At 38.8% G+C, this 16187-nt stretch overlaps 1 protein-coding gene across 1 annotated transcript in view; it reads right to left on the reverse strand.

Moving 5' to 3' along the window:
• Nucleotides 1–15889, reverse strand: part of GNG2 (G protein subunit gamma 2) — a 109944-nt gene extending 94055 nt beyond the window's left edge. Inside the window, exons 1-2 of the mRNA XM_037016510.2 lie at nt 15515–15889; nt 7–47 (exon numbers count right to left, since the gene is read on the reverse strand). The gene's annotated coding sequence lies outside the window, so the exon portion shown is untranslated. The remainder of the gene's footprint in view (nt 1–6; nt 48–15514) is intronic.
• Between the last annotated feature and the right edge of the window lie 298 nt (nt 15890–16187).

The raw sequence follows: 16187 nt of genomic DNA on the forward strand, positions 1-16187 counted from the left end.
TCTTACCTCTTCAGTTTCCAAAGCCTGAGGCTCACTGGCAATTCTGGCTGTAGAGAAAGCAGAGAGTAAAATTTATTTTTAAAAAAAAGGAGAAATAACATGAAACATTAAGAGTTTAACAACAAATGAGTATTTCTGTAAATAGAATTTGGTTGTAACTGAATAGCTCTATGGGCAGAGGGTCTCACGGGTGTACGTTCTGTTGACTCTTTTTCTTTAATAAAACAGAACTGTGAAAATAAGAGTTCCTTTCTTTGTGAACTTCACTAGTCTGCAAGGAAACATGAAAACACAAAGCTGGCTTGGGAACCAGAGTTCTTGGTGACAGAGACTGTGAATCAGTGATGAATAAGAACAGGTTTTCTCTTGACCTAACACGATTTGCTCCCAGCAGGACCAAAGTGGCAGAGACAGAACACAACCTTGCTCCAGATGTTAGGCACAGAGCTGGAGTCCCATTCGTGTGTATCTAGCCCTTTAAGAGGGTAGACTGGGACAAGTTAGGGTTATAAAAGCATCTTTAGCATCCAAAGCTTCTGAGGGTTGTTTACATGTAGTGATACCAATACCACTAACCACTTATGACCTCTAAGAATGTTGAATAGTGTTGGCCTAATTTTGCCTACTGCCAAGTGGTTCATATCAAGAAAGTTCCTACCTAGAGAACCTTTCTGACTCTTAAAAAGCCACCCAATATCCAGCTCAAAGGAAACTGCCTAAGTGTGAGGGAATGCTTTACCATTCCTATTTTGCTATGTCTTGGAACAAAGTACCTTACGTCCATGGCATCGTGACTGGGAGCTGAAACCAAATTCACAGCGGCTCCTAAGACCAGATGAACATCAGCATCTCTGGAGATCGCACTGCTCAAGACGGCATGTACGCTGCGATCTCAGCCCAACCAGTTATATTCCCAGGTCACTATCTCATGTTTTTAGATGAGCCAACGTTATTAGAAAACCATTATCTCATGACTAATGATAGCAAAGGGAAAAAAAAAAAGCCAAGAGCAAAAAACAACCTATTTTCAGAGAATGAACCCTAGGGATAGCAGTGTTCAGTGGGACTGGCAAAATAAGCCTTCTCAAGGGTGCTCTGAGTCCAGGACTTTCATACATTTATTGGTGCCAGCATAAATCAGCACAATCTCTCTGGAAAGCAGTTTGGCACTATTTATCAAGATCCTCAGGTATGTTCTCAATCATTGTCTTAGTGATGCCACTCCTTGACTCTATTCCCCAAAAAGAAGAACTCCACAATGTTGACAAAGAATTATTACCAAGGTGTTAGAAATGGCCTAAATATCAGTAATACAGTCTATTAAGTAAAACTGAGAAACTCTACATGATGGAACTTTGAAACAATAAATACAAAAATTTAAATGATAAGGAAAAATATACATGCTATTAAGTTATGTGAAAAGAGAAAATTACATGTATAGTATAACCTCAATTAATTTTCTAATATATATGTACAAATACAATATTTTTCTAATATATCTTCTATAACAGAAATATAATTTTCATATGAAATACTCTAATATATCAGACATAATATTTTCTAGTAAATATGCATAATTTTTCTGATATAAATTTTTCTAAAAAAAAGATTGAAAGAAGATACATTAAAATGTAAACAGTGTATTACCTCTTCTATCCTATTATCTCTAGGTTTATAGAAGTAGTAGAAATTGCTAGATATGCCCCAATATCTGTTCCCCTCTTTTTCCACACTTTTAATAGAATTCTCAGTGAGGCACATACCTGTCAAGAATAACTGCTTTTCCCAGGCTCCCTAGCTGCTAGGTGTGTGATCATGAGACAGAGTTCAATGGGATGGCTGCAAAAATGGTATGTGCAACCACTGGGTAATGCTCTCCTGTTTCCAACTCACTCCCTTCCTCCTGATTATATGGGGTCCTTATGGCAAGCCACTTTAGACCATAAAGCATGGGAAACATGCTTGAGTTATGGAACAACATGACAGAGAGCCTGGGTCCCTAGATGGTCTTGTGGAGCAGAGCTACCTTACCAAGCCTTGGGCCACCCACCTCTAGATCTTTAGGTGAAAGAAAAATAACTTCTAACTTCTGTCAGCAATGTGAAATCAAGTCTCTATTACATGCATGCAACCAACAACCTAATTAATGGAAGGGGTCATTATTATTTTTTCTTTACAAGTTAAGCATTTTCCAGATTCTCAATAATCACCATGAATTATTTTGATCATCAGATAAAACATTTAAGTTAAGCATTGTTTAGTAAGGTTAAGAACTTCATTCTGAAGTTTGGGCCACATGTGCCTTCTTCCTCTATGTGAGAGGAAAAATGAAATCTACAGTTTCAAGAAGTAGTTATTGATATCATATGCCCGGGCACAAATCACACACATTCCCTGAACACATATGACCCTTTCATCACACCCCATGGCACTTTATTTCAAGCCTTTTGAAAAATAGTTTTAATAAGGAGAAATTGTTTAACTCTAAATAAAATCTGCTTTAAAATCTGTTTAAGGAATACTGTAAAAAAACCTTCTTCTGTCAATGTATTATAATTATCCATTTAAGCGGATACCTAGACTTCTTAAAGTGAAGTTGGAAACACTCTTAGAAACAGCTTCATGTAAGCATTAACTCATATCTTTAAGGGTGTAGTTTGTTATTCACATAGAATATAATGAATCACTCCTACAGGAATTCCACTGGCCCAATAACTCTGTTGCCTGTTCATCAACCAAACATAATCTTTGATTTTACTTTCTGCCAGAGCAGTGACAGATTTGGCAGAGCTCGCACAATCTCTCTGGTCTCCTCTTTGACCCACAGGCCTATATTACAAGATTACAAGACTGTCCAAGATAAAGAAGTCATTTCTACTCCATAAACAGAGAAAAGATACCTGGTCTACCTGGGAAGCAGATCTGAAACAATGGCCTCACTGAAACCAGTCTCTAACTGTATTAGAATAACGCACTGAGAATCCTTGAAATCTTCACATCAGCACCATTTGGCGCCTTGTAAAGGATCATGAAAGCCCTGTGCCCGTGTACACAGGACACTTTACTAGGTAGACCCTAGAGATGCCTATGTAATTATACATCAGATAAAGGAACTATTTCCCCCCTTCTTCCCAAGAGAATGCCAAATGCTCCATTTCTCCCCTGTGAATCACAATACTCAACACTAATAGGGCTAACTTACATTCAGTAACAAAGGCAAGATGCCAGAGTTTCTTCACCTCCCTCTGAGGATGACTGTGCCAATATGTTCTTAAGAACCCCCTAAATTCTCTCTTGCAGTAGGCAAATTGAAGCTGACAGTCAAAGCTCTGAATTCTCAGTTTTTCTCCCTCTCTCCCTTTACAGGAACATAAACGAACCAATTCAACAGGCCTAATTACCATGGTAACAACATGCACTGTGATTATGAGTGTGTTTGTTTTTTAAAATGACTCACAGATTGTTCCTCTAAAAGCCCTAGACACACAGGTTTCTGGCTGGTTTTTAAAATGAATCCAAAGTTTTCTTGCAAATTTCTTGCTTCTATTAGCATAACTGGTACAATGGAGAGCGATTCATCAAATGAAGTATGTCCTCCTTAAGGATGACAAAGACCCCACTTGGTTCCTTAAACACTCCAAGATTAATCAATTTAAAACCCGAGTTAACAATGAAATTAATTTGAATTTGTACACTGGAGATAATTAATCTGGTCCTAATTTAAATAATTAAGGTATTTCATAATGTAGTTTTAGAGACTACATTATGAAATGAAATAATGAGGTGAAATTAAATCAGCAGTACAAAAATATCAAACAAAAAGCCTAAATCCATGGGTACATGGTCAGTCACATATAAAATTTTACAGAAGAATAAATGTAAGTCTTCATACTGAGAGGTTTTTAAACTGATGTCCAAAATAAAGACATTCACTTCTAAAATATAAACATGAGAGTCCAGATAGTTGAAAACCTGTGGACTATTTCCATTCCTTAATTCAATACAGATTGTTTAAGACCCTCTATATACTAAGCACCACTGTTTACAAGTGGAACATTGCAAAAGGGCTTAGGGAAGACTGTTTTCTTATGGGAGCCGAGGGCCATGGGCATGGTCTAGTCCCTCTGCGTGAGGGTCCGTGACCTAATCTCATACCAAGCCAAGAATTTACTGACTTTGGCATCATGATTGACTCTCCCCAAAAAAAGAAAAAGAAAATGCTGGTAATTTTGGTATGTTGATTTTCCTCTGTATGAAACAGAAATAAACCTTATTTTAAAATAAATTTACATGGAAAAATTTTATATCAATTTAACTTAAAACTCTAAATCTGATGCTTACATATAACATGTAATACATACACATACACACACAAAATAGTCATGAAGAATTACTATCTCCAAATAGCTATATATTTATGTACTATTACCAATAATATATTTTTTTCCCAAGATCTGAAGGTGCAACCAGAGTGTACCAGTCAGGATAGGCTAGGTTATATTGTAGTAACAACAGACCTCCAAACCTCAGTGACCTAAGACAGCAAAGTTTATTTCTTACTCTTGGTACATGTCCATTGTAGGTAAGTGGAGAGACCATCGCTGCATTGTCTTTGCTCTAAGACCCAGGGATAAGAGTGCAACCACCATTTCTACACTTCTACCTCTGCCAATTGTCAAGGAATGTGCTCACATCCTGGTTCTTATAAGCTTCTACCTGGAAGTGATAAATATCACTTGTGCTTACATTCACTGGCTAATGCAAGATATGTGGCTACACCTAACTAAAGTGAACAGAGAAATGTAAGCCTATCATGACATGGGAGGGAAAACTGGAAATATTTATGACTAGGTACATGAATTACTGAACAAATAGTGGTAAGAATCTCATGGATAGAATAAAAGATGCTCTACTCCAGCTGTGTGGTAAAAATAATTATTCTAATGATAGCTACCTTTTCAGTAGTTACTATGTGTCAGGTAACTACGCTAAATAAACATTTTAATACATTACATAATTTTCTCCTGACAATTTTGTGAAGTAGGTATTGTCATTATTTCCCAATTTACAGATGAGGAAACTGAGGCATAGAAAGGGACTTGTCCAAGAGATTCTGATTATAAACCAATATTCTTTAAATACTATGCTCTACTGTGTATTAAGTCCTAGAATAAAAAACAAATCAGACCTTTTTTTTTTGTCTAGGTATTTTCAACTTTTGATACTTAAATTTTTAATTATTTTAATTAAAAGAAAATCTTGGGGCTGTTCAATATCATGTTTTTCCCCCCATAATTCAAAATTATTTTAATGCCTATACACAGCAATGTTCCCTAAACACAGCCATCATTAATGAGATTTTAAAAAGATGGAAAAGGATCCATTCAGTTCTCCAAGGAAAGACTCTAAAATGATTTCTTATCCCTGAAATTTTTTCACGGTTTTTCTCAAATGATCTATACAGATCAGATAAATATCCTTCTTAAACAAAGCTCTGTTGGCAAACCCTAGAAATTAACTTTATCTTCCTGTTTAAAAGTACAAATATAAGTGTAGGAAGCACTCAATCATTTATTACAGAAAAAGTACTCCTACTATTAATACTTACTCTATTATGATGAGAATACACAGAAATACACCTAGAGATGAGCAGTCAAAACACTGTGATGGTAATTCTCCTGAAATTTTCCTTTTTCACTATTGCTGCCGCATATACGTAACCTCCAAAGTAAAATACCAAAGTATTTGTCACTATTACTTATACTTTTCCATGGAGAAAATATAATGCCTATACACAGAAATGTTCCCTAAACACAGCCATCATTAATGAGGTTTTAAAAAGATGGAGAAGGATCAATTCGTTGTATAAGCCATGGAGAAAATGCAACAATAATGGAACTGTATATTGCCTCTGGAGTTGGAAAGCAAAAACCTATTTTCAAAATAACTCATAATCAGAAATTCCAGAAATTATTCATTCTTCTCTTACTGGTGCTATAATCAACAAAATACCGACCTCTCTGGAGAAAACAAGACTTTCATTTAAATCCAACAGACACCACACACTGAATCCTTGGCCTCTCTAGCTCATTTCTTGGCCCAGGGTGGATTTTATTTAGATCAAATTGATTTAAACGACCAGACAGGAAGACTCAATTTAATTACTCTTTTTTTTTTTAACAATGAAGAGATGCAGGGCTGGTTATCCAAATTAAACGCCATTCTTATTGCTTTATAGGACCTGATGCATTTTGTTCTGGAATAATTTGTTTAGGTTATTCTTTACTTAGTCTTGCATCAGCCATTAGGTATTTTCTTCCAAGATTCTTTCTCTAATCTACCTAGATCATCACCATCAACAAAAACAAGTTTTAAAAAATTATTTTTGTGTATGTGTGTGTTTATTCTTCTCAGAGGGAAATGCATAGAAACACTGTTCAACTCAAAGTTGTGTGATCTTGTTATTTAACCTTTTGAGCCTTGATATCTTCACTTATAAAATGGGAATAGTAATAGTGACAAATACTATTGACTGCTTACCCATAATCACTGACCCCTTTTTCCTTGCTAGTGGAACCAGACCTTCTTTCTGGGGTCTGGTGATCCTATTCTTCAGAGAGGCTGCCCCATGGCCTCAGGAGGAAACTCTTAAATAGCCAATCACAGTGGTTTCGTCTCTCAAGCTCCAGAGAGGTGGGTGAGCTGTGGGGGAATTCTGCTGAACATAGCTTTTCTTAAACCTTAAAAAGAGGTACCTGAGAAGAAATTTCCCTACTTTATTACGTTGAAATCTGCTTGTAATTCTAACATTATATTAACCATCTTGGCACAGGGAGGGAAATGGGCCTAAGAGGGTAAACCAACCTGGTAGGATGTCAGAAAGGGAGGAAAAACAGAAGGCAGGCTGCTAAGAACATTGTCCAGTTATGAGTAACTCAGGAGTTACCCTCCTTTTAGGGATTCTTGAGATAAATTTCCTATTATTTAAGTCATTTTGGTAGGGTGTTCTTTTACAAGTAAGGTTATTTCAAAAACTAGTGGAAAAGAGCAATGTATATAGTAGTCCCCCCTTATCTGTGATTTCACTTTCCACAGTTTCAGTTACCGAAAGTCAACTGCAGTCCGCAAGCAGATGAACCTCCCCCTGACGTGTCATCAGAAGCTCAGCAGTAGCCTAACGCTATGTCCCAATGCCTGCATCCTGCACCTTGCCCCATCTCATCACAGATGCATTTTATCATCTGACATCATCACAAGGGTGAGTACAGTTCAAGATACTTTGAGAGAGAGAGAGACAATATTCACACAACCTTTGTAACATTATTTGTATCTGTTCTATTTGATTATTAGTTATTATTGTTAATCTCTTACTGTGTCTACTTGATAAACTTTATCACTGATACGTAAGTATAAGAAAAATATAGCATATATAGGTTTCAGTACTATCCACTGTTTCAAGATCCAGTGGGGGTCTGGGGACATATGCCCCACAGATGAGGGGGGACTGCTGTACCCAGCAGCACAGAGCACTTAACAAACGCTAATTCTCCACTCAATCTTGAAATGTGTTGATCTTCACTCATTTGAGCATGAAAAAGAACTTGTCTCGGTGTGGTTTGAATGACTCCTCTGTGAGGTTTTCTCACATTGCACCAAACAGAATTAGGGACAGAAGTCATTGTTTCTTCTAGTTTGTTCATCCATCTAAGAGATAATACCAAGTACATAGGTCATTTTAAACAATCAGATTGGCATCTGATTTAGACAACAAGCCCTGTAATGCTGATTGCAGCATAGAAAAATATAATTAAACAAAGTAGTCTTTCTGACTGTGTAAGTCAATTTGATCTAAGTAAATCCAACCTAGATTCAGCACTTGACAGTGCAGCCAAAGGTTCTGCATTTGAATTCTGCCTAGTTTAACTGAAAAACTGCTTTCTGTAGAGGAAAGGTGTATTTCATAGATTATTATACATGTATGTGGAAAGGCCACATTTCCTCTGGAATTACATCTCATCCTTATTGCAAAAGGAACCTGCTCCTTCTGCTTGAGAACCCTTAACTCCCAGATCCTCACATGGCTGACTCCTCTCAATTCAAATGCCATCTTCTCAGAGAGGCCTTCAGGGATTATCCAACAAAACTAAACTCCCCATTACCACCACCATCATATGCACAATCTCTATCATTCAACCTGTTTCCATTTTGATCCATCTTAGCACTTATCACTGATATTTTCTTGTACTGTGATTTGTTTCTATCAGTGGCGTCCAATTCTGGCTAAATCTGATCTAATTAGTCTGGGTTGAAGGACATAGATATTGGGGGCCATAGATATTTTTTTAAGTACCCCTCAGTCCTTAAAGAACACGTGGCACATGCAGACATTCAAGTGACACTTGTGGACAAACTGATCAACTGTACTGCTACTGTGTCAGTATTTGTCTGTTTCTCCATGAGCTAGTTCATGAGCTCCTACAGGGCTCCTAGCGTATCTAGCCCACTCTGCATCAAAAAATAAGTGATTCAAAGGAAGTTCATTAAATAAATGAATGACAAACAAATTACATTTGTGAACTTAAATGTTCTCACACACGCGCAAAAGATAAATATATGAGGGATGATGAGCATGCTAATTAACTAGATGGGAAGAGTCCTTTCACGATTTACAGATATAAAATCATCACAATGTGCCCTTTAAATTACAATTTTACAAATATATTACTTCAATGAAGCTGAAATTTAAAACAAAAGAACAAAAAGAACCCCAAGTACTTATGTGCTATAAGGAAGAGAAAGATGAAACTGGGTGTGGTCACTGCCCTCCAAGCACTTGCGAAAGAAAAAAAAAAAGCAGAGTGCCATTAAACCCAGTAGAATGTGCTTACTGCTGTGATGAAAGAACAAAGATTCCAGGGGAGGTAAAGACTGCTTTTTACAGGGGAGGGAAAGGAAGAAACCAAGGAAGGCTTCATGGAAGAGGTGGTATGAACTGAATCTTACCAGACAGATAGAACTTGGCTATCTATTTGACTTACTGATAGAATTTGGCTATTCAGAGAAGCAACAGTGGGGACGAAGTGTGGGTGGGGAGGCAGGAAAACTATTCTAGGAGGAGGAGAGAATACACACACAATGAATCAGCCCAGCTGGAGGTTAGGAGGGCCTGAACTAAGACACCAGCTATCAATATGGAAAGGAGTGGACAGGGTCAATATATGCTTCCAATGACAACAAACAGGGCCATGCAACTGAGCACAAGTCAGGGTGTTTGGTGAGGAAATGAGTGAAAATGAGTTTTTGTAATTGAGGGACTAGGTGAGCAGGTGTCATTAACAGCCATAGACCAGGGGCAGAGGTGGCTGTGAGTGGGCAAAGGCGATGCCACACTGGTTTGGGTCTCAGTGGGGTGGGTGCTCCAGCAAGTGTGCAGGGTGCTTGATGTCCAAGTTTGGAATCAGCATGGAGAATCAGATTTGGACCCGACCTACACAGCAACATGGCTGAAATCATAGAAAAGGATTTTGTAAAGGAAGGGGAAAGATTAACTGACAGAAGAATCAAATCTTGAGAACACTCATATTTAAAGAGCAGAACCCGGAGTTAGTGGAGAAGTTCATAGCCTTCTGAGAGATATGAAGGGTGGCAGAATTTGCCCCAAAATAGGTCTCTTTGGATAAGAATTATCCTGAGAAGATTATTTTGAAGAAGGCAGACACAGGAGAAATTCTGAAAACAGACTAGAAATGAGCTCTTCTGTAAGGAAAATGTATAAAGAAAATCTCCATTTGTAAGGGTGCCTCCTTCTCCATACTACAAAGAAAAGGCTGACTAAATCACTTGACAGTCTTGTTAATGGAGAGGCGCCAACTTAAATCTGCATAAAAAATCCTACTGTTATTTACCATGCTTTTCCTGGTCACCTCCCTGTAATTGGCCTCCTCCACTCCTTCCTCCTGTGTCCTCAGCTGAAGTTGGTAAGCCTGAATTCTAAGTCACCTCAGAGAGTTACTCATTTTTTCCCTGGGTATCTTGCATACATGAAGCATTCATGTTAATAAATATCGGTTTGTAGTTCTCTGACTAATCTGTCTTTTGTTGCAGGGCTCCTGGCTGAGGACTTAGAAGGGAAGAGGAAATACTAATTTTCCTCCACCAGAGGTAGGAGGAGAACAAAGTCAGCACAAGTTATAAAAGTCAAGGGGAAGCACAATTGGTAGCAGGTTTAATTGTTAATTAATTTATGTGTGTAAACCAAGCATGTTTGCAGGCAAAGAAGAAAGGCCAATAAAAAGAAGAAACCAAATATGTAGGAAGTAGATAGAATCATTGTCAGAACACAGGCCCCTGCAAAGGAAAAGGAAATGTAATGGAGAGTCGAAGCACAGAGTTTACTTCGGGCTTGAAAAAAAGGATGTATTAAGCTGACCTAGCAAGGAAAGAGAACAGAATGAATGAAGACACAGAGAAGTTTTGGGGTGGTGAGGAATAAGGTTGAGGAAGCCTGTAATATACGCCTTCTCAGAGAAACAAGGTGAGGCAGTCTGTAATGAGTAACAGGAATGGGACTTGGGCTTAATGGTTTTCACTAAAATGCATAGGGGATAGTAAAAAGTGAAGTAAAAAAGAAAGAAGAAAAGGATGAAAAAAGCAATGGACCTGCTAATGTTAAAATGAATCTGGAGTAGATCCCATCAACCTAGTTTCCAGCCTCTTTCCATTAATTCTGAATGTCAGGCTTGTGGGGGAGAAGATCATGGGACTGTCAGATCCTGACAACTAGGATGGCAGGGGACAAGGGAAGGCCAAAGGAATGGGGAGCCAAGTGTCAAGTGGCTGGTTCTTCCAAATCATTCCATTAAGAGCTTGACTGTTTATACACATTTGCCAAGAGATATAAGGATTGATCCTGTCTTATCTCAAACCTTGGTATACAGTGGTACCACTTCCCAAAAACATGTGAGTTTGAGAACTGAGTTCTCTCATTTTTAATGTTTAGTGGAGTCCCCTAGAGATTGTGACTCCCATTAAATATAACTTGCCTTCTTTAACAGAGGGTTTTAGGGAACCACATATATCTCTAATGCTCTTACCTGTAAATCTGAATCTCAATTCGACAATGGTATCTTTACATTTGAACAAATTTGAACACAGAATCTCTGTATTTACATAGGGTATTATACTTAAGTATTCCCCTCTTCCTTTTAAACAAAATAATTTAGTCTTACAAACAGTTTTAAAAGTGACAAGTATAAAAACACCCTCTTCAAACTATTCAAGGTCAATGTCTACACCTACACCACAAATCTAAGATATTGTTACTGTTCAGTAATCCTCTCTAACCTTCCTGCCCAGCTCTCCTCAACCCCATCCATACTCTGCCTCACCAGTTTCAGAATCAGGAGTGAAATCTACAGTGGAAATTGAAACACAGAATGATTCTTTATTTCCAAAGTGAAATTTATGTTAGAATTACATTTTGTTAGTAGAAACTGCCCTCAGAAATCTACTGTTGTTGTTTAACTATAGTCCCTGTCCACTGGTTTATCCTGTCCATTTTAAAGAATTTGAGAACAGTTCAGCACTTTGGCGTCTCCTCCCTTTTTTTTGCTGCTGCTGCCTATCGGGCATTTTCTTCTTATTCAGCTCATGAGTGGAAACCAGCGAGACAGTGAGCAACAGCTGCCCAGTGCCTCCTTTGCAGTGTCCTGGCCCACATCTGGCCAGGAGGCTCACTAGTGTGATGACAGTAAGGGTTTGAATTTTGCTATCATGTTGCTGATATCACCAAATTTTCAGGAGCTATCCAGATTTTCTTACTTTCTCCTTTTGATTTTAAAAGATCATTTTGAAAGTCTTTTCACATGAGCAAGGATAAATACAAATATCATAATCATGATCTTCATGACACACTATGTTAAGAGAACCCGCCATTTAAAAATGTCTCTTTGAAAGCAATCCAATTACAAAATGGGCAAAGAAGTTAAATAGACTTTTCTCTAAAGAAGATACACAAATGGCCAATAGGCACATGAAAAGACACTCAACATCACTAATCCTTAGGGAAATGCAAATTGAAACCACAAAGAGATACCAATTCATACCCATTAGAATGTCCACTACTAAAAACACACAAACCAAGAAACAAACCATTCCAGGAAATAACAAGTGTTGGTGAGGATCTGAATAAATTGGAACCACTTGCACACTGCTGTGGGAATGTGAAATGGTGTAGCCACTGGAGAACAGTATGGCCATACCTCAAAAAATTAAACATAGAATTACCCTATGATGCAGTAATTCCACTTCTGGAATTTCACTTCTCCAAAAAGAAGTGAAAACAGGGACTAGGACAGACATTTGTACACCCATATTCACAGCCGCATGATTCACAATAGCCAAAACATGGAAGCAATCCAAGTGTCCATCAACAGATGACTGGATAAACAAAATATGGTGTATATATACAATGCAATAGTATCCAGGCTAAAAAAGGAAATCTGACACATGCTACAAAATGGATGAACCTTGAAGACATTATGCTAAGTGAATTAATCCAGTTACAAGAAAACAAACACTGATTCTACTTTAAGAGATACCTAGAGTAGTAAAATGCATAAAGACAGATAGTAGACTGGTGGTTGCCAGGGGCTGGGGGGAGGACGGGAAGGGGAGTTAATGTTTAATGGTAGCAGAGTTTCAGTTTAGGAAGATGAAAAGATCTGGAGGTGGATGGTGGTGATGGTTGTACAACAATGTCAATATGTTTAATGCATTACATTTAAAAACGGTTAAAATGGGAAATTTTATGGTACATATATTTTACTATAATTAAACAAAAGTCTCCTGGAACCTTTGAAGTACTGGCAAAGATCAAGAATATGCTAACTTTTCCTTATGTCACACAGGAAGAAAAAGTATCCTCTGAGTACGTAATATGGACCAGGCGTACTCCCATATCCACAAACAAGAGCACAAAATAAAACACAACAAAACCAAACAACCCAAACTTTGCTTGTGTACTCTTAACCCCTTTTTCCAATGAAGAAACTAAATTCATAAGTGAATATGCCAGATCAAGTAATAACAGCCAGTAGTAGGATTCAGAGGCAGAGCTGCTCTACTCTCAAAGCCAGTGTCCTTTACACTCCACAATGTTCTTTTCTTTTTCCCACAGCTGTCTCTTTGAACAGACTTCCTGCTTTGACTACAGAGCTTTTATACTTAAAAGTTGGGCCTGCCTTCTGAAAGGGGCTAAAAAAAGTCAGTCATCCAAATACAAGCACTACCTGCCCACCATAAGAGGCCCAGGGATACCCATGAAATAATGGAGTCATGTTTCCACTCAGCCATTGGCCATATGGCAGAAAAAAATATATATATATACAATTAAAATTTCACTGTTGGTCGACTCCTTCTAAAGCCACTGAATATCCTGGACAACAGGATTGTGTCTTTCAATATTCCGTATGTCTAGAATAAGTGGAAATAGTCTCATTTTACAGCATAGAAGCATTTACATCTTTTTCCTAAACCTTCTTCCATCATAATTACTGATCTCCAGTTACTAATGTTATGCTTCAACCTGGAATTTAACAATTAAGGAAATGTTTTGTGCAGTGCAGAAAACAGGCACCTCTTAGTTGTTTTCTCAAAGAGAGCAGAGGGCCCTCTTGACTCTCCTGTGCCTATGGGTCAAGGCTTCATCTTCTTACTCTTTTGTGAAACACATAGAGAAGAGTAGTGCAGATTGCCTACACAACCCTGAACAAAGCGGGGTGTTGGCAGTATCTAGTGAATACAGCCTGTGGGTGAGTAAGTACCAAGGCGTGAGCCCCATCCTCATTCGTCCTGCCCAGATGCCCAACTTTCTGCTTCATTTAATGACAGGCAGCTGGATCACAGATCTCCAGTTAGGGGCATTCTGGATCCAAGATATACCCTAGACCTCCTCTCCAGGAAGACTACCTTTACATACTTTACTTTAGGAGGCAAATGGAAGCAGAATTGTGCACGACGTGGCATGACTTGCTTTGCCCACATGTTTGATTAAATCAATGAATCTGTCAGGGGAGCTCCATGGTTTCGACGTTGGGAATATTCTCTGCCTCTTAAACATAGTACAAGCTTAATTTAGTAAGTAACCTCAGAAAAGTAGACATTTTTTTCCTTGAGTACCTGAAATTTCTTAATCTCTGAAAATGTGCTGCTACATCACAAATTTTGAAAAGCCAATCAATTTCATAGAGATGGCATTTAAAAAAAGCAAACCCTATAGCTCTCCACAATTGAGAATTGCGATAAATGAGGAGGTGATACACTTTCAATGGCATATTTGATGTTTAAAGCCTGTATTTTAAGAATTTGAGTGTCTAAATATGCCCTTTTTATTATTTTACCCTAATATAAGTAGTTCTTTCTTTCCTTTAGAGAATTTATCTCCTTTCATTCTAAAAAAACTCAAGAAAAAACCTTTTATCAATAACCATTTATTGCTTACCAACACTTTCTGTTGGAGACGGAGCTTAATTTTTAAATCATGTTATTAACCTCTTTCTCCTCCACATCCTGCCAAAGGAATCTCACAGTCTCAATTCTAATCTGTTAGACATATTCACTGCACATTTACATATCATTCATAAATATAAACAAGTCGTGGTCACAGACTCTCATTAAAGGATCCATTGCTCAAGGAAAATCAAAGAATAAAAACCATGTTCTGATTGCACTATTTGGTTCTACATACATTGCATACAGGTAAGAAAACAACCCAGTCCCACTTTTACATTTTGTTCCTCACTAAGCTTAATATTCATCTTGACCTAGAGATGAATAAATCTACATAAATATAAAATCCATATATACAGCAATATCTGATTCTGGACAAGGGAAACCTGCCACACTTCTCTGAGAAGAGATGCAACTTTAGGATAAGACCAACTGGTAAATGGTAGCTGCTTCTGAGATTATGAAAGCAGCTGCACAGAGCAGAGGGAGGAAGACACCAGTTTTTAATGGTAAATACTGCCCCTCACATACGCAATTCCAGCCTTTGTTGACAAACTGTGAATACAAAAGGATTTAACAACAAAAAAATCACCGTCACTATGCTTGCAAAACTGAAGACACACCAGTAAATATATAAGAAAGATAATGCAATGAATATCGTACACCACTTACACCCTTAAAACAAGGGGACTGCAACACTCAGATATTAGTCGACAGCTTTACAGCCCCAATTGATTTCAACTCAGCCCTGCTTTTCTTCTAGGAGAACTATGCAAACAGCTTCTTACATTTACTGCTTTCCAGACGAGTCACCAAAGCTAAACACTAATGATTTTTTTTTAAACAAATGTGTCACAAGTGTGGTCATTCTCAAAAGTCGTCTCAAAGAACCCATTCTAATCATTTCCCCTAAAGCTGAAACAATGTCCCTATCTTCCCTTCAAACCACAGGCGATGGTCATTTTTCTCACTTAAAAAGGAGCAACATGAAACGCGTTTCCTTTACCTTAGCTCCCGAAGCTGGTCAGAGAAAAGTGGCTCTTCTCCTCCGTGCGGAGCCGCTGTGTGCAGGGGAGCCCCGCGCTGCCCGCCCAGCCCAGCCCAGCCCAGCCCAGCGCCGCGCAGCAGTAGTACGAGCTGCCCGCGGAGTGGCAGCCGCCGTGTGTGTGGCAGCGGCGCCTGCAGCCCCGGGACTAGTCCCCACCCAGCTTTGTCTTCAGTCATGTTCCTTCTACAGGAAGCAGCGCATCTCCCACTTCCTCCCCTTCTCGGAGCGCCTAGCTGCTCTCTTCTTCCCCTCTCATTCTATCTCAGGGCTCACTCTGGAGCTTTCAGCCCCTCCTGGGCTGCAGACACTCCCGGGACCGGAATCCCTCTGCCCCTTTGTTCCAAGTCGCCTTGGTGCTGTCTGTCCCCTCCTTCCCCTTCTCACTCCCTCGCCTCACCTCCACAGCTCCCAGCAGCCTCCCCTTCCCCACACGCTGTCGGCTTTCTCAGCCTGAACCTGATTAATATTGCTTCCACTGTTATTTTTTAGTTCAACACACCCCCAGGCCAGGCTCTGGCCCTGAAAGCCAGCACCAGCCTCCACGGTTCCTCCTGCTTTACCATGGTCTCTATCAAGTCCGCTAGCTGGGAGCTTGCAGCTTTTTGCTGCAGTTTTTCTCTGTGGCCAGGAT

Source organism: Manis javanica, chromosome 8, assembly GCF_040802235.1.
Source record: "Manis javanica isolate MJ-LG chromosome 8, MJ_LKY, whole genome shotgun sequence".
In the NCBI taxonomy this organism is placed as follows: Eukaryota; Metazoa; Chordata; class Mammalia; order Pholidota; family Manidae; genus Manis; species Manis javanica.